Source organism: Onychomys torridus, chromosome 11 (assembly GCF_903995425.1).
Source record: "Onychomys torridus chromosome 11, mOncTor1.1, whole genome shotgun sequence".
In the NCBI taxonomy this organism is placed as follows: domain Eukaryota; kingdom Metazoa; phylum Chordata; class Mammalia; order Rodentia; family Cricetidae; genus Onychomys; species Onychomys torridus.
The window spans coordinates 53,557,329-53,576,335 of record NC_050453.1 but is presented as its reverse complement, the minus strand read 5'-3'; the positions used below and the strand labels follow the sequence as shown (position 1 = coordinate 53,576,335).

General features: G+C 38.7%; 1 protein-coding gene across 1 annotated transcript in view; it reads right to left on the bottom strand.

Moving 5' to 3' along the window:
• LOC118593064 (complement factor H-like) overlaps positions 1-19,007 on the bottom strand; it is a 153,321-nt gene that overhangs the window by 32,609 nt on the left and 101,705 nt on the right. The gene's annotated exons all lie outside the window — the stretch shown is intronic.

The following is a 19,007-nucleotide window of genomic DNA, read 5'->3' as shown; positions in this document are numbered from 1 at the left end:
AAAAGCCAAAGGGCTAGGACAGATGTGCTGTAGACTTAAAGAGACCACAGATGAGATTTCACAGTACTATCCCCAGCAATTCTTTCAATCACCATGGAGGGAAAACACAAGACATTCTAAGATAAACCATATTTAAGTAATATCTATCTATCTACAAATACAGTCCAACAGAAGGTTTAATAAGGAAAACGACAACTTAAATAGGTGATTTACAATCATGAAACCAGGAAATTTTCTGGACAAAGTCCAGGAATAGATTCCTAAGAAAAGAATTCTGAGTGCTTGTGAGAACACCCCAAGCAAATAAGACAAGAGACTTGAGACCTCAATTTCTTCAAAACATAGAATTGTTCTTGGAATGTCTTTTCATGCTCTTTCAAAGTGTAGCAGAGAGAGTGAGTTTACTTCAGATTACATATTACTGCTTGCTGCTGTAATTCAATTAAATGTGTAAATTATCCTTCATATGCCTCTATGGAAAAACATGTGTTTTCTTTTTTTCATCCTTTTTATTATTATTATTATTATTATTATTATTATTATTATTATTATTATATTTGGGTTTTAATTTGACCCAGCAGCCATGGGTTCCCCTGTCCTCCCCACTCCCATCCCCACCTCCACCTTCCACTCATTCTCTCCCCTCCATTCCCATCTCCTCCAGGGCCCAGATTCCCCTGGGGATTCATTTAAACCTGGTGGATTCAGTACATGCAGCTCCAGTCCCCTCCTTCCATGCTGAGCAAAATGTCCCTGTGTAAGCACAAGGTTCCAAAGAGCCATCTCATGCACTAAGGACAGGTCCCGGTCCCACAGCCTGGATGCCTCCCAAGCAGTTCAAGCTATTCAATTATCTCAGTTATCCAGATGGCCTGATCCAGCAGGGGGCTCCACAGCCTTTGGTTCATAATTCATGTGCTTCCTCCGTTTGGCTATTTGTCCCTGGGCTTTTTCCATTCTTGGTCTCAACAATTCCCACTCTTACAGTCCCTCCTCTTTCTCGACAGTTGGACACCTGGAGCTCCACCTGGGTCCTGGCTGAGGATCACTGCATCCACTTCCATCAGTTATTAGATGAGAGATCCAGCATGACACTTAGGGTGTTTGGCCATCTGATCACCAGACTAGGTCAGTTCAGGCTTTCTCTTGACCATTCCCAGCAGTCTACAGAGGATGCATCATTGTGGATTTCTGGGGACCTCTCCAGTACTCTGCCTATTCCTGTTCTCATGTTGTCATCATTTATCATGATCTGTTATTCCTTGTTCTCCCTTTCTGTTCTTCATGCAGCTGGGATCTCCTGCTACCCTAAGCTTTCTTTCCCTCAACCTTGCCCTTCATTACTCCCACTGTGGTCCAGTTTGTTCATGTAGATCTCATCCATTTCTCTCTCATTGGGTGATCCCTGTGTCTTTCCTAGTGTCCCGTTTTCTAGGTAGCCTCCCTGGGGTTGTTTGGCAGACTACTCATATTTGTTTTACATCTAGTATCCTCTTATGTATGAGTACATACCATGTTTGTCCTATTGAGGCTGGGTTACCTCACTCAGGATGATTTTTTTCTAGATTAATCCATTTGCCTGCAAACCTCATGATGTCATTGTTTTTCTCTGCTGAGTAGTACTCCATTGTGTATATGTACCATATTTTCTTTATCTATTCTTCAGTTGAAGGGCATCTAGGTTGTTTCCAGGTTCTGGCTATTACAAACAATGCTGATATGAACACAGCTGAGCAAATGCCCTGTGGTATGATTGAATATTCGTTGGGTATATGCCCAAGAGTGCTACAGCTGGGCCTTAGGGGAGATGGATTCCCAATTTTCTAAGGAAGAGCCATATTGATTTCCAAAGTAGCTATACAAGCTTGCATTCCCACCAGCAGTGGAGGAGATTTCCCCTTGCTCCAGATCCTCTCCAGCATAAGCTGTCTTCTGTGTATTTGATCTTAGCCATTCTGACAGGTGTAAGTTGGTATCTCAGAGTAGTTTTGATTTGCATGGCCCGGACAACTAGGGATGTTGAGCAATTCCTTAAATGTCTTTCAGCCATGTGAGCTTCCTCTGCTGAGAAGTATCTGTTTAGTTCTATAGCCTATTTCTTAATTGGACTGTTGGACATTTTGTTGTCTAAATTCTTGAGTTCTTTATATATTCTGGATATCAGCCCGTTGTCAAATTGGGGTTGGTGAAGAACTTTTCCCATGCTGTAGGCTGTCAATTTGTCTGGTTGACTGCATCCTTTGTTCTACAAAAGCTTCTCAGTTTCAACAGGTCCCATTGATTGATTGTTTCTCTCAGTGTCTGTGCTACTGGTGTTATATTTAGGAAGTGATCTGTGGTGTCAATGCATTCAAGAGTACTTCCTATTTTCTCTTCTATCAGATTCAGAGTAACTGGATTTATGTTGAGGTCTTTGATCCACTTGGACTTAAGTTTTGTGCATGGTGACAGATATGGATCTATTTGCAGCCTTCTACATATTTACATCCAGTAATGCCAACACTTTTGTTGAAGATGCTTTCTTTTTTCCATTGTACATTCTTGGCTTCTTTGTCAAAAATTATATGTTCATAGGTGTGTGGGTTAATGTCAGGGTCTTTAATTCGATTCCATTGGTGCACATGTATGATTTTATGCCAGACCAAACTGTTTTTGTAACTATAGCTCTATAGTAGAGTTTGAGGTCGGGGATCGTGATGCCTCCAGATGTTGCTTTATTGTACAGGACTCTTTTGGCTATCCTGGTTTTTTTTTTTTTTCCATATGAAGTTGAGTATTATTCTTTCCAGATCTGTGAAGAATTGTGTTGGTAATTTGATGGGGATTGCGTTGTATCTGTAGATTGCTTTTGGTAAAGCATGGGAGATCTTTCCATTTTCTAACATCTTCTTCAATTTCTTTTTTCAGGGACTTAAAGTTGTTGTCCCATAGGTCCTTCACATGCTTAGTTAGAGTAACACCAAAGTATTTTATATCATTTGTGGCTATTGTAAAGGGTGATGTATCTATGATTTCCTTCTCAGCCTGTTTGTCCATTGGATATAGGAGGGCTACTAATTTATTTGAGTTGATCTTGTATCCTGCTATGTTGCTGAAGCATTTTATTAGCTGTATCAGTTCCTTGGTTGAATTTTTGTGGTCACTCATGTATACTATCATGTCATCTGCAAATAGGGAAAGCTTGACTTCTTCCTTTCCAATTTGTATCCCCCTAATCTCTTTGTGTTGTTTTATAGCTCTGGCTAGAACTTCAAGTACAATATTGAATAAGTATGGGGAGAGGGGACAGCCTTGCCTTGTTCCTGATTTAGTGGTATTGCTTTGAGTTTCTCTCCATTTAATTTGATTTTGGCTGTTGGCTTGCTGTAGATTGCCTTTATTATGTTTAGGTATGTTCCCTGTATTCCTGATCGCATGCTCAAAGACCTTTATCACGAAGGAGTGTTGGATTTTGTCAAATGCCCTTTCTGCATCTAGTGAGATGATCACGTGGTTTTTTTTCTTTGAGTTTGTTTACATGGTGTATTACATTGAGGGACTTTCATATGTTGAACCACTGTTGCATCTCTGGGATGAAGCCTACTTGATCATGGTGGATAATTGTTTTGATGTGTTCTTGGAGTGTGTTTGCCAGTACTTTATTGAGTAGTTTTTCATCAGTGTTCGTGAGGGAGATCAGTCTGTAGTTCTCTTTCTTTGTTGCATCTTTGTTTGGTTTAGGAATCAGGGTAATTGTAGCCTCATAGAAGGAGTTTGGTAATATTCCTTCTGCTTCTATTGTTTGGAACAATATATAGAGTATTGGTATTAATTCTTCTTTGAAGATCTGGTAGAAATGCACTGAAACCATCTGTTCCTGGGCTTTTTTTGGTTGGGAGACTTTTAATGACTGATTCTATTTCCTTAGGGATTATTGGACTATTTAAATGGTTTATCTGGTCTTGATTTAACTTAGGTATGTGGTACCTATCCAGAAAATTATCCATTTCTTTTAGATTTTCCAGTTTTGTGGAGTAGAGGTTTTTGAAGTATGGCCTGATGATTCTCTGGACTTCCTCATTGTCTGTTGTTATGTCCCCCTTTTCATTTCTGATTTTGTTAATTTGGATGCTCTCTCTGTGTGTTTTGGTTAGTTTGGATAAGGGCTTGTCTATCTTGTTGATCTTCTCAAAGAACCAACTCTTTGTTTCATTAATCCTTTGTATTGTTCTCTTTATTTCTATTTTACTGATTTTAGCTCTCAATTTGATAATTTCCTGGCTTCTGTTCCTCCTGGGAGACTTTGCTTCTTCCTGTTCAAGGACTTTCAGGTGTGCTGTCAAGTCACTAGCATGAGATTTCTCCAGCTTCTTTATGTGTGCATTTAGTGCTATGAATTTCCCTCTTAGCACTGCTTTCATAGTAATCCATACTTTTGGGTATGTGGTATATTCATTTTCATTGATCTCTAGTAAGTCTTTAATTTATTTCTTTATTTCTTCCTTAACCAATTGGTGATTCAGTTGAGCATTATTCAGTTTCCATGAGATTGTAGGATTTCTGTAGTTTTTTTGTTGTTATTGTTGAAATCTAACTTTAAACCATGGTGGTCTGAAAGAACTCAGGAGGTTTTTCCAATTGTTTTGTATCTGTTGAGATTTGCTTTGTGTCCAATATGTGGTCGATTTTAGAGAAGATTCCATGAGGTGCTGAGAAGAAGGTATATTCTTTTGTGTTCTGGTGGAATGTTCTGTAGATATCGATTAAGTCCATTTGAGCCATAACATCAGTTAAGACCATTATGTCTCTGTTAAGTTTCAGTTTGGCCAATCTGTCCAGAGGTGAAAGTGGGGTGTTGTAATCTCCCACTATTAATGTGTGGGCTTTTATATGTGATTTAAGCTTTAGTAATGTTTCTTTTACATATGTGGATGCCCTTGTGTTTGGGGCATAAATATTCAGAATTGAGACTTCATTTTGGTGGATCTTTCCTGCGATGAGTATGTAATGACATTCATCATCTCTTTTGATTGATTTTAGTTTGAAGTCTATTTTGCTGGATATTAAGATGGCCACATCAGCTTGCTTCTTAAGACCATTTGATTGGAAAGTCTTTTCCCAGCCTTTTATTCTTAGGAGGTGTCTGTCTTTGAATTTGAGGTGTGTTTCTTGTATGCAGCAGAAAGATGGGTTCTGTTTTCATATCCATTCTGTTAGTCTGTGTCTTTTTATAGGTGAATTAAGTCCATTGATATTAAGGGATATTAATGGCCAGTGATTGTTTGTTCCTGTTATTATTATTTTTTTTGGTGGTAGTGTGTGTTTACTTCTCTTCTTTGGGGTTTACTGCTCTGATGTTATTTATTGCCTGTGTTTTCATGGGTATATCTGCCTTCCTTAGGTTTGAATCCATACAAAAAAAAATCAACAATGATAGACAATTATGGTCCAATTTCCCTTATTAATATAGATGCAAAAATACTCAAGAAAATACTACCAAACTGAATCCAAAGACACATCAAAAAAAAATCATCCACCATAATCAAGTAGATTTTTTTCCATGAGATACAGAAATGGTTCAACATAAGTAAATCAATAACTATAATCCACTATATAAACAAACTGAAAGAAACCACATGACCATCTGTTTAAATGGAAAAGAGGTCTTTGATAAGATTCCAACATCTCTTCCACACCTAATCTTTCCTGGAGAGATAAGGAATTAAAGGGACATAATTCAACATAATAAAGGCAATTTACAGCACACCTCTAGCCAGCATCAACTTAAATGGATCAGCAATTCTACTAAAATCAGGAACAAGGCAAGGCAATGCACTCTCCCTATACCTATTCAATATAGTACTTCAAGTCTTAGACAGAGCAATAAGACAACCAGATGAAAGAGATTCATATTGGAAAGGAAGAAGTGAAAGTAACTTCCTTTGCAGGTGGTCTCATAGTTTGCATAAGCTTTCAAAAAATTCCAGTGGGGAACTCTTACAGCTGTTAAACACTTTCAGTAAAGAAGCTGGACAGCAAATTAACTAAAAAGAGTTAGAGTTTTTACGTTATACAAATGATAAATCGACAGAGAAAGAATTTATAGAAAAATACCAATTACAATAGCTTCAAATAATACAAAATATCCTGGAGCAACTAACCAAACAAGTGAAAGACTTGTAGGATAAAATCTTCAAGTCTTTGATTAAAAAAATTGAAAAAGATATCAAAACATGGGACGGGGACAATCTCCCATGCTCATGAATCAGTAGGTTTAATATTCTACCAAACTCAATTTACAGTTTGAAGGAAATCTCCATCAAAATCCCAACACATATTTTTCACAGACCAGAAAGCTAAATATGGTATGTATTCGTTTATATGTGGATGATAGTCACAAGGTTAATGATAATCAAGCTATAATCCACAGATCCACAGAGATTAGGCATAGAGGAAAGGATTTTGGGGGGAGCAGATGAATCTCTATGGGAGAGGGGGACTTGGAGGCAGTGTCAACTGGAACTGGAGAATCAGGTGGGGTGTGGGAGGGAAGGCAGGGAGAGACAGCAGGACATGAGGATCATTTGAGGATTGGCACACATATTTCATGTAGTTCAATCTTTCTAAAATATATGAAGTGATTCTAATGCAGTCTCCAAATAATACTGGAGATGGAGTCTTATCTCTTGCCAGCAATGAAGCTTCTAGTCATGGAATTGGTTTACATCCAATTGAGTTATTGGACATGTGGGATCCCTTGAAAGTCTATAACAACCCAAGCTGTTGCCAAGGCAATTAGTTCCCATCCACTAATTGATGGCCATGCTCCATTGGTGAAGGCAGCTTCCACACAAGTCATTGAACATGGAGATGACATGCTGGTGGCTACTTAAAACATTCATCGCTATGTTCTAGAGACTTTGGTAGAGGAAGATAGATTGCAAGCTATCAAAAAAGAAACATATAAACTAACCCAGCCACAAAAGCTTTGATTTTCAATGCTGTCCTGCCTATAAAATATGCCTGGGCAACAGTGACATGCCACTTTTAAGAGTAACCAAACAATGTTTTGACTTAAAGCCCATTCCATGAGATGGAACACAAATACAATACTGCTTGGGAATCAAGAACCAGAATCTAGGTAGCCCAAGACCTAGGATAAAACCAAATACTATTGATCTTAAATAAAAAGAGTAATAACATTATGCCTAATGATATTATGCTGTATTTGTAGATTAGTGTCTTATTCAGAAATCATCAGAGAAGCCTCCTCCTGTAGTAGATGTGAACAATTAAAGATATATACAGCCAGACATTTTATATACTGAGATGGGAAAGGGATAGAGGGAGAGACCTTGGAACACTCACTTCTAAATGGGATAGCTCCTTCAAATACCTTCCCATTAAACTCAGGATACCTCACAGAGGAGGAGGCAGAAAGAACATAAGAGCCAGAGGTGATGGAGGACACCAGAAGAAGAAGGCCCTCCAAATCAACTGAGTAAACTCCTATGAACTCACAGAGACTGAAGCACCAAACACAGGCCCTGGAGTTGTCTGCACCAGGTCCTCTGTGTGTTTTTTATAGTTTCCAGTTTGGTGATTTGGGGATTCCTAAGTATGTGAACAAGTGGTTCTCTGATTCTTGTGCTTGACTTGGGCTCTTAATCTTCTGTTGCTTTGCGTTGTCCACATTCAATGTGATAATTGTTCTTTTTGTGTATTATATTGTATTAGGTTATGTTTTGTTGTTGTCTCCTAGAATACTGCTCTTTTTTCTAATGAGAGATAGAAAGGTTGTGGATTGGAGGGGAGAAGAAGTGGGGAGGAATTGGGAGAAGTAGAGGCAGAGGAAATTTGTAATCAGGTTATATTCCATGAGAAAAGAACCTATTTTCCATAAAAGAACTAAGAATCAATTACATGATTAGATAGTTAGGTGATAGACAGAGGACAGACAGACAGGCAGGCAGGCAGACAGACAGATGGATGACAAGACTGGTGATAAAAGACCATCAAATTGGCTGCAGAGAAAAACCTGAAGAAATAGATGAGTCAAGCTCTTATACTGCAGCCAGCTGGAACTCCAAAGGACAGAGCAGTGTTGCATGAGGCTTCCAAGAAAAAACAAAACTAACAGAAAGGTAACATCATCAAATTGGCTTGCAGATACCCAGCAGAAACTGAAGAGGTATGTCTATCTAAGCCAGGTGGAGTGACCAGCTGGGTTCCCAGGAAAAGCAGAGAAAACAACTGAAAGATTGGCCAAAGCAAGTTTATCTGGGGCTGGCCTGGGGACAGTTGAAAACTCCAGTTTACTGTGTCAACTTTTCCAGTGTGTTTCTGCTGGAAGTTGTTTGCACCTCATTTGATCATGTGATCACCATCTGCTGTTCTTTGTTCTATTACCTATAAGCCTAATCAAAAGGGCCTGTCAGAGGGGATGTCCAGATACCTATGTGCCATTAATTATTTTCTTTAGAGGATTAACACTGGACATTTGAAGGCCTGCAATAATGATTCCCTGTCTGTGAGTCTGTCTGTAATCTATTTATCTATCACTTACTTGCTATTTATTCTTTTGCTTTTTCTTGCTGTATACTTTGAAAACTCATTCATTCAAAAGGAAAAGTGTGTCTATTGTAGGTCATTCTCCAGACTGTACTGAATACCAGAGACACAGTATTTACAATCAATTTGAATGGATTGAGCAGGGTGTATTTAATGTGTGTGTGTGTGTGTGTGTGTGTGTGTGTGTGTGTGTGTGTGTGTGTACATGCATGCAGTAACAATTAGTGAAAAAAGAGGCTAAGTGTGAGAGAACAAGGAGGGGAATATGGGATGATTTGGAAGGAAGAACGGACAGGAGAGATGTAATTACGGTATAATCTCAAAATTTAAAAAGTGCAAAAAAGGAAAGGGAACTTTTTTTCATTTGGCAGGATGGAGTTTCTCTTTATTTAACTGCTATCCCTCAATTACAACTCAAAGTGAAATGTGGTCACACAATAAAATGAGTTTAAATCTCTGAAACAATATTACAAATTGATAGGCTGGATTTTACACAAATGTAATGTGAGGACTGGGGAGTTCCATGAATACCCCTAACATAAACATTAGCAAACAACAGATGGAAAAGTAAAGACTTCCTGAAAGCAGGGTCAAGGACAAGGACCAAATTCCAGAATCCTACACCTTGTTGAAATCATTATTTGAAATTCTGGGAGTGCAGTGGCTTCATATGATGGCTTTAAGGAACCCAAGTGACAGAAGTGAAACCTCCTTTAGAGTCAATGTTAATACAGAGGTGTTGTGATCTCCTACTTTCTACACACAAACATTGGAGAGATCAGAAAAGAGCAAAATGTTGGCATTTTCATGGTTTACTACTGAAATTCTTCACTGTCTTCTTAAAGACATTTCCATTAGATGAATGATAATTTAATAGACATGGAGTAAGCTGTGCATTTTAATGGGTAAGAAGTTAAAATATCCAATCTGTGAAGATGAGATCAACCTCACAGAGACCCAGGGATGTTTAGAGTGTGTTGGAGCTTTGTCCTGGTCAGAGGCTTTGTTTAAATTGAGTTGAATTTCATTTTGAAAATTCATCTTATTACATTTATAATTTATGCATTTTAAAAATAAATTCTTTTTTTCTCGGTAAATTATATTTAGAGGCTCTTCACACTTAGCAGTTTAAAGAACATAGAGAATCCTGTTTTCATTCAATTTTTCTCTTCTTGATTATCAGAAACTATTTCCATAAGTACGTTGTATTTTTCATTTAAAATGTTTTCTGTCTTCACTTAAAATATTCTCATAGTTTATTTTCTATGTGTAATGGTTTATTAGAAATTAAAATGAATTAAAATTATTCTTGTATACAAACAGCAGATAAATACATTTGCATAGGAAAGGCATGTTTCAAACCTGTCTCCACTTACCTTGTCCTTTGGCAGCAGAAAGCAATACGGTTAGAGCATTGGCAAAGAGCAATAGGATAGACCACCCCATCTTCTAAAACCCAAAGCTCTCCAGCAGTGGTGGGGTTTCTGGGAATCCTGTCCTTAACAGTACTGTGTGTGACTTTGAATTTCACTGCATTGCCGGCAGCTAGTTTGGTAAATATCAAAGGTCACAGAAGGAGGGACAAAATAAACAAAGTTCTATCTGTGTTTTCACATTAATACGCTATCCATTTGATACTTATTAAACAATGAAGTATCATTCAGTTTCTTGGTGCAAGTCTCTAGACAATCTAATTAGGTTTTCAGAAAGGAAGATAAGAGTTTAATTTTTTTTTTTTTTTTTTTTTTGTCTTATAATAGGCATCATATCTGTGTAGGACTGTTAGTTGATTCTGTTCTTTGAGACTTGCATAGTGACTTCTGGCACCATGAATGCTGGTCCTCATGGAGGAGGCTTTCAGGAGAGTTCAGGCTCAGGGTCCTTTGCGTCCTATAATGAACTACATTGCATCTTCAGAAATATGGACTTTTCTTCCACCTCTTGGGATCAACCAAGGCAATAGCAATAGTCCATAATATTTTGAATTCAGTAGGATAAGCCTGACCAAAAATCAAAAGACTGTGTGTCTTTTGCCAATGATTGGTGTTTTTGTTAGATAGTTTTAGTTCTCAGAGGGAACACTGTCTGTCAACCTTGAAGAATAATTCTATGTACTATATGTACTTATATTGATACATAGAAGACTTGTCAATTATAGTTTATTTGGGGTGGTGTGTTGTTAGTAGTATGATTCCTGATGACTTTCCCATGCTTCCTTACTGTTATTCCAATCTCTCTTGTGAATTTATCACTTTCCACGTTTCCTAAATAAGGTCCCCTCCATTTTTCCCGTTGCTCTGTCAAATCATTCGTACCCTGCTATTCATCTTTCTGGTGCTCAACCACCCTACTACCTTGGCAGTGGTCGGTGTTTACTGTTCTGGTTCTTGCAGTTGTTCTAGTATGTGCTCTCACCTGTGAAGGTTTAGAACTCAGAGTTTACAACGGGAGAGGACATGTGAAGTTTGTATTTCTGGGTCTGAGTTACCTCACTCAATATGATATTTTTCTAGTTCACCATTTACATGAAAGTTTCATGATTTCACTTTCCTTACAGATAAATGGTATTACATGGTGTATATGTCAGGCATTTTTATGATCCATTTATCAGTTGAAGGACTTTTAGGTTGTTTCCATTCACTAACCATTGCAAAGAGAGTAGTAGTAAACATGATTGAGCAAAAATATATAGGTTAGGTTGCCAAGTGTTTCTGGCAAATATGCCAAGGCATTGTTTTGCTACATCATGAAGTAGATTTATTTTTTATTTTTATTTTTTTATCATCAAGCTGGAACAGGGACTAAGTGGGAAAGCAATAAAAGAGATACCATGATAGAGGGAGACATCATGGGGATAGGGAGAAACTACATGCTAGGGAAGTTCCCAGAAATCCCCAAGGATGACCTCAGCTAAGACTACTAGCAATAATGGAGAGGGTGCTTGATCTGGCTCACCGCAGTAATCAGATTGCTAAATACTCTGTCATCATAGAGACTTCACCCAATAAACAATGGAAGCAGATGCAGAGATTCACAGCCAAGCAACAGGTCAAGCTCCAGGAGTCCAGAGGAAGAGAAAGAAGAGGCATTGTATGTGCAAGGGGCTCTACAGAGACAATCAAACCAATCTAGTGGGAACTCATGAACTTTAGACCAATAGCTGTGGAGCCTCCATGAGACAGGACTAGGCCCTCTGCATAATCAAGACAGTTGTATATGTTGGTCTGTTTGAGGGGCTCCTGTCAGTGGGATCAGGATCTATCCCTGGTGCATGAGCTGGCTTTCTGGAGCCTGTCACCTATGGTGGGACACCTTGCTCAGCCTGTGATGTATGAGGAGGGCCATGGACCTGCCTCAGCTGAATGTATAAGGCTTTGCTGGCTTCCTGTGGGAGGCCTTACCTTTTTGGAGTAGTGTATGATGACTGGGTTAAGAGGGAAAGGCTGTTGGTGGAGCAGGAGGAAGGAGGAGAGGAGGATCTGTAATAGGTATGTAAAATGAATAAAAAAATTCTTAATTGTTCTAGCTAGGACTTTGAATACTATATTGACTAGATATGGGGAGAGTGAAAGCCTTATCTTTTTCCTGATTTTATTGGAATCATGTCGATTTTCTCTCCATTTAATTTGATGTTGGCTGTCGGCTTGCTGTAAATAGCCTTTATTATGTTACAAATCTTCCTTGTATTCTTGATCTTTCCAATATCTTTGTCACAAAGGGGTATTGAATATTGTCAAAGGCTTTTCAGCATCTAATAAGACGACCATGTGTTTTTTTTTTTTAATTACAGTTTATTTATATGGTGTATTACATTGACGGAGTTTTGTATGTTGAACCATCTTTGCATCTCTAGAATGAAGCCTACTTGGTCATGGCGGACAATTTTTTTTATGTGTTCTTGGATTATTTTTGACAGTATTTTATTGATTATATTTGCATTAAAGTTCTTGAGGGACAGTGGGCTGTAATTCTTCTTGTTTGTTGCATGTTTGTGAGGTTTGGGTATGAAGATAACTGTAGCCTCATTGAAAGAGTTTGACAATGTTCCTTCTATTTCCATGGTGTGGAATAATTTGACGAGTATTTGCATTAGCTCTTCTTTGAAATTCTGGTAGAATTCTATGGTATAATCATCTGGTCTTCGGGTTTTTATTTTGGAGGGGGGGGGACTTTTAACAACTGCTTTTATTTCCTTAGTGTTTATAGACATATTTAAATTATTTACCTGGTCTTGATTTATTTTATTTTATTTTTTGTTGTTTTGATACAGGGTTTCTCTGTGTAGCTTTGCACCTTTCCTGGAACTCGCTTTGAAGACCAGTCTGGCCTCGAAAATTTAATTTTGGTATGTGGTACGTATCTAAAATTTGTACATTTCTTTTAGATTTTCCAATTTTGTGGAGTACAGGTTTTTGAAGTATGACCTGATGATTCTCTGGATTTCCTCATTGTCTTGTTTTCTCTCCCTTTTCATTACTGATAATGTTAATTTGATGTTCTCTCTCTACCTTTTGGTTAGTTTCAATAAGTGTTTGTCTATCTTGTTGATTTTCTCAAAGAACCATCTCTTTGTTTCATTAATTATTTGTATTGTTCTCTTTGTATCTATTTTACTGATTTCAGCCCTCAAACTGATTATTTCCTGGCATGTATCCCTTTTGGGTGTGTTTGCTTTTTGTTCTAGAGCATTCAGTTGTGCTGTTAAATCACTACTGTGAGATTTCTCCCACTTCATTATGTGGGCATTTAGTGCTATATGAACTTTCCTCTTAACACTGATATCATAGTGTCCCATAAGTTTGGGTTTGTTGTGTACATGAATTTCTAAATGGTCTTAGTAAATAAAAAACACAGAGCCAAATATAGGGGTGAAAGCCTTAGAGATTGGGGAAATAGGGAAAGACACCAGCCAACCTTACCTCACCAACTCTGCAGCTTCCAAATGCAAGTGACTTCCTGTCTACCCATGTCTATATGCCTTGCTGCTCTGCCATCTCTTTTGTTCTCTCTGTTCTGCTATACCACTTCTTCTTCCTGCCCAGCTCTGTCACTTTCTGTCTGTCTGTCCACTGTTAACTAGTTTTGAGTTTAAGGTGTGGGTCACCACACCGGCTCTGTTTCCAGTGTGGCTTTGAACACACAGAGAGCCTGCCTGCCAAGTGATAGGATTAGGAGCATGTGCTACCACTGCCTGACTTCTTTGTTTAGTAATGGCTGGCCTTTTTCCTCTGATCTCCAGGCAAGCTTTATTTATTAAAGCACAAGTAAAATATCACCAAAATGATGTATAATAATTTTCATTGAATTCTAGGAAGGCTTTAATGTCTTTCTTTATTTCTCCTTGACTCATTAGTGATTCTATTGAGCATTATTCAGTTTCCATGAGATTGTAGGCTTTCTATACTTTTTGTTGTTGAAATCTAACTTTAAATCATGAGGGTCTGATAAAATACAGGAAGTTATTCAAACTTTTTTGTATCTGATGAAATTTGCTTTGTGACTGAGTATGTGGACAGTTTTAGATAAGGTTCTATGGGGGTGCTGAGAAGAAGGTATATTCATTCTTTTGTGTTAGCGTGTAATGTTCTGTAGATGTCTATTAAGTCCATTGAGTCATAACATCTATTAGATCTCTTATTTCTCTGTTAAGTTTCTGTCTAGCAGATCTGTCCAATGGCGAGAGTGGGATGTTCAAGTCTTCTGCTACTAGTTTATGAGATTTGATGTGTGATTTAAGCTTTAGTAATATTTCTTTATATATATTGATGCCCTTGTATTTGGGGTATAAAAGTTCAGAACTGAGGCTCCATCTTGGTGGATTTTTCTTTGATGAATATGAAATGTCCTTCCTGATCTCTTTTGATTGATTTTAGTTTGAAGTCTATTTTGTTAGATATTAGGATATCCACACCAGCTTGCTTCTTAAGTCCATTTGATTGGAAACTCTTTTCCCAGACTTTTTCTCTGAGGTAGTGTCTGTCTTTGAAGTTGAAGTGTGCTTCTTGAATGCAGTAGAAATATGGATTCTGTTTTCATATCCATTCTGTTAGCCTGTGTCTTTTTATATGTGAATTGAGTCCTTTGGTACTAAGGGATATTAATGACCAGTGATTGTTCATTTCTGTTATCTTTTGGTGCTAGTATGTGTATATTTCCCATCTTTGAGATTTGCTGTGATGAGGTTATCTATTGCCTGTGTTTTTGTGGGTTGGAGTTTTCCTTCTAGTGTTTTCTGTATGGCTGGATTTGTGGATAGGTATTGTTTAAATCTGGTTTTGTCTTGGAATATCTTCTGCACTCCATCTATGATGATTGAAAGTTTTGCTGGTTATAGTAGTCTAGACTGGCCTCCATGGTCTCTTAGTGTGTGCCTTACATCTGTCCAGGACCTGCTTGATTTCAGAGTCTCAATTGATAAGTAAGGTGTTATTCTGATGGGTCTCTGTGTCGGTATTGTGTCCCCCACATATTGTGCACCCTAATAAATTTATCTTGGGTCAGAAAACAGACAGCCACTAGCTACAGAGCAAAAATGGAGGCTAGAAAATAGGTCAGAGCAAGCCATAAAAGAAGCTGGGTGGTGATGGTGCATGCCCTTAATCTCAGCATTTGGGAGGCAGAGCTAGGCAGATCTCTGTGTGTTCAAGAATACAGGCAGCATGGAGACACAAGCCTTTAATACCAGAAAGCAAGCCTTTAATCCCAGGGAGTTATGGTGGAAAGTAGAAAGATATATAAGGCGTGAGGACCAGAAACTAAAAGCATTTGGCTGGTTAAGCTTTTATGCTTTGGAGCAGCACAGTCCAGCTGAGATTCATGTGGATGAGGACTCAGAAGCTTCTAGTATGAGGAAACAAGACCAGCTGAGGAACTGGAGAGGTGAGGAGACTATGGCTTGTTCTGCTTCTCTGATCTTCCAGCATTCACCCCAGTAATTGGCCTCAGATTTGATTTTATTAATAAGAACTTTTTTTTTAAAATAAGAACTTTTTAAGATTCATGCTACAGGTCTGCCTTTATAGGTCACTTGGCCTTTTTCCTTTGCTGTTCTTAATATTCTTTCCTTTTTCTGTATGTTTAGTGGTTTGATTATTATGTGGTGAGGGGATTCTTCTGGTAGGACTAGTCTATTTGGTGTTCTATAAGCATCTTCTATCTCCATAGGTATTTCCTTTAAAGTGGGAAAGTTGTCTTCTATGATTTTGTAGAATATATTTTCCATGCCTTTGGTTGGTATTGTTCTCCTTCTATTCCTATTTTTCTTAGGTCTGGCAATTTCATGGTGTCCCAGATTTCCTGGACATTTTGTGTTATGACTTTTCTTGGCTTTAGTGTTTTCCTTGACTGACTAATCTGTTTCCTTTATTGTATCCTTCATGCCAGAGATTCTTTCTTCCATCTCTTTCATTCTGTTGGATATGCTTGCATCTGTGTTTCGTGTTCATTTACTCATATTTTCTACTTCCAGAATTCCCTCAGATTGTATCTTCTTCATTGTTTCTATTTCAAATTTCTGGGCCTAAACTGTTTCCTTCCCATGTTTTTTGCTTTTTCTTGATTTTCTTGGCTTTCTTTAAGGGGTTTATTGATTTCTTTCAATATTTTGTTTGCCTTTCCCTCAGTTCCTTTAAGGGAAATTTTCAGTTCCTCTTTAAAAGCCCCTATTATCTTTATAAAGTTATTTTAAGGTAACTTTCTTCTGCTTCTACTATGTTGTGATGCTCAGGTCTTGCTGTTGTAGAACTGCTAGCATCTGCCAGTCTCTTCCACCAACAGGTGCAAGAGGCGTTTGTGTCTAAGGAAGTTGTTCTAGTACCAATCTGTGATTGCTGTGTTTGTGTCTCCAGGGCCACTCTTGGTCCATTTGTAGCTCTTGGTCTAATTGGAGCTAGCAGATTCTGTGTCTCAGGGAGATACTCTTGGTCCAATCAGAGCTGGTGGATTCTGTGTCTCAGGAAGCAGCTGAGGTTGTAGAAGGATGGGTTGATTTGGGGTAGGGAGTGAGTCTTGTGGCTTGCAAAGTCAGATGGGGGATTTTGGTTGGGAAGCCTGCTCAAAGGAGTCTTTCCTGCTGGTCTGCAACTGGGGCAGCCCACATTATGGTTTTATGGGATTTATTTTTCTGTATATGTGTATGTATGTATGTATGTACATATGTATGTATGTATGTTTCTTGTATGTTTTCTTTTTTCTGTTTTGTGTGTTTGATTTTTCCCTCTTTGTTGTTTGTTTGCTTTCTAAATGCAAAGAAATAGAAGTTGCATGTAGTTAGGTGGGTAGCACTGTGTTAGGATCTGGTAGGAATTAGGTTAGAGAAAAATCATGATCAGGATAGATTTTATAAAAATATATTTTCAATTAAAATAAAATAAGTCACTCACTACGGTTACTGAGAAGCTAAGGTTGGAAGGTAAAAGAAAGAAGGAGGTGTGAGTGAGTGGGTACCCAGACTGTCAGCCAGCACAGGACTTCAGATGACACTGTTAGTGTCTCAGTAGTTAAGGAAGGGTGAGCAGAGTGCTTCTTATAGTGTATCAGGAACTTAGATGCAAGTTCTCATGCAGTCAGGGATGGAGGAGCCAGGGCTGTGAAATGAGCATATGCATGCTATTCATCCTATGACAGGTGTTTGGGATTGTGAAAAGGTGGGAATGAAAATCTATTTTCAAAGATGAGTTTTATTGTGTAGCATATGATACATCCAGGAGAATGTTTTGTATGCCTTTGGAAAGGATGTGCATCCTATGCTTGTTAGGTAGTGTGCTATGCATGTGTCTGACAGGTTTGATTACTAAATTTCATTAGGAATGTGATGTGTGTCAGATTGGTTGAAACAGTTGTATGAAGACCACAGGGGTTTCTATGCCTATGTTTATTTCTTCTTTCATGCCTATACATATGTTTTTATATCAAGTTGGTTCAACACATATCCAGTTTTGTATATATATAGAATTGGTTTTGATCATTACACAATGACATTCATTTTCCTTTATTATCTTCTTTAGTTTTAAGTTCTAATTTGTCTGATGTTAGTCACAATCTCCTTTGCTACCCATAGTCATAGACTGTATTTCTCATTCCTCTGTTGTAGTCTTTTTTTTCTTATCTCCCCCCTTTTTTATTATATTTGTGTTTTAATTTTCCACATCAGCAATGGGTTCCTCTGTCCTTCCCCCTCCTGCCCCCACACCTACCTTCCCCCCAGCCCCTCTCTTCCATTCCCATCTCCTCCAGGGACAAGACTCCCATGGGGATTCATTTAAACTTGGTGGATTCAGTACAGGCAGGTCCAGTCCCCTCCTTCCAGGCTGAGCAAAGTGTCCCTGTGTAAGCTCAAGGTTCCAAACATCCAGCTCATGCACTAAGGACAGGTCCAGGTCCCATAGCCTGGATGCCTCCTAAACAGTCCAAGACACTCAACTGTCTCACTTATCCAGAGGGCCTGATCCAGCTGGGGGGTCCACAGACTTTTGGTCATAATTCATGTGCTTCCATTCATCTGGCCTTTCGTCCTCATGCTTTTTCCAATCCTGGGCTCAACAATTCACGCTCCCACAGTCCCTCCTCCTTTTGGACAACTGGACACATGGAGCTCCACCTTAGGCAAAGGCTGAGGATCTCTGCATCCACTTCCATCAGGCACTGGATGGGAGTTCCAGCCCTACCGTCAAGGTGTTTGGCCATCTAATCACCAGACTAGGTCAAATCAGGCTTTCTCTCAACCACTGCCAGCAGTCTACAGAGAATGCATCACTGTGGACCTCAGGGATGACTCTGAGATACCACCTTACACCTGTCAGAATGGCTAAGATAAAAAACACAGAAGACAGCTTATGCTGGAGAGGATGTGGAGCAAGGGGAACTCTCCTCCACTGCTGGTAAGAATGCAAGCTTGTTCAGCCACTTTGGAAATCAATATGGCGCTTCCTTAGAAAATTAGGAATCCATCTCCCCAAAGACTCAGCTGTAGCGCTCATGGGTATATACCCAAGGAATGCTCAATCATACCACAAGGGCATTTGCTCAGCTATGTTCATATCAGCATTGTTTGTAATAGCCAGAACCTGGAAACAACCTAGATGCCCTTCAACTGAAGAATGGATAAAGAAAATATGGTACATATACACAATGGAGTACTACTCAGCAGAGAAAAACAATGACATCATGAGGTTTGCAGGCAAATGGATGGATCTAGAAAAAAATCATCCTGAGTGAGGTAAGCCAGACTCAGAAGGACAAACATGGTATGTACTCACTCATCTAGGACACTAGATGTAAAACAAAGATGACTAGACTGCTATATAACTCCAGGGATGCTGCCTAGAAAACGGGACCCAAGGAATTACCCAGGGAGGACCCAGGATGAGATCTACATGAACAACCTGGACGACAGTGGGAGAAATGAAGGGCAAGTTTTGAGGGAAGGGAGGCTTGGATCAGGAACAGAAACGGAGAAC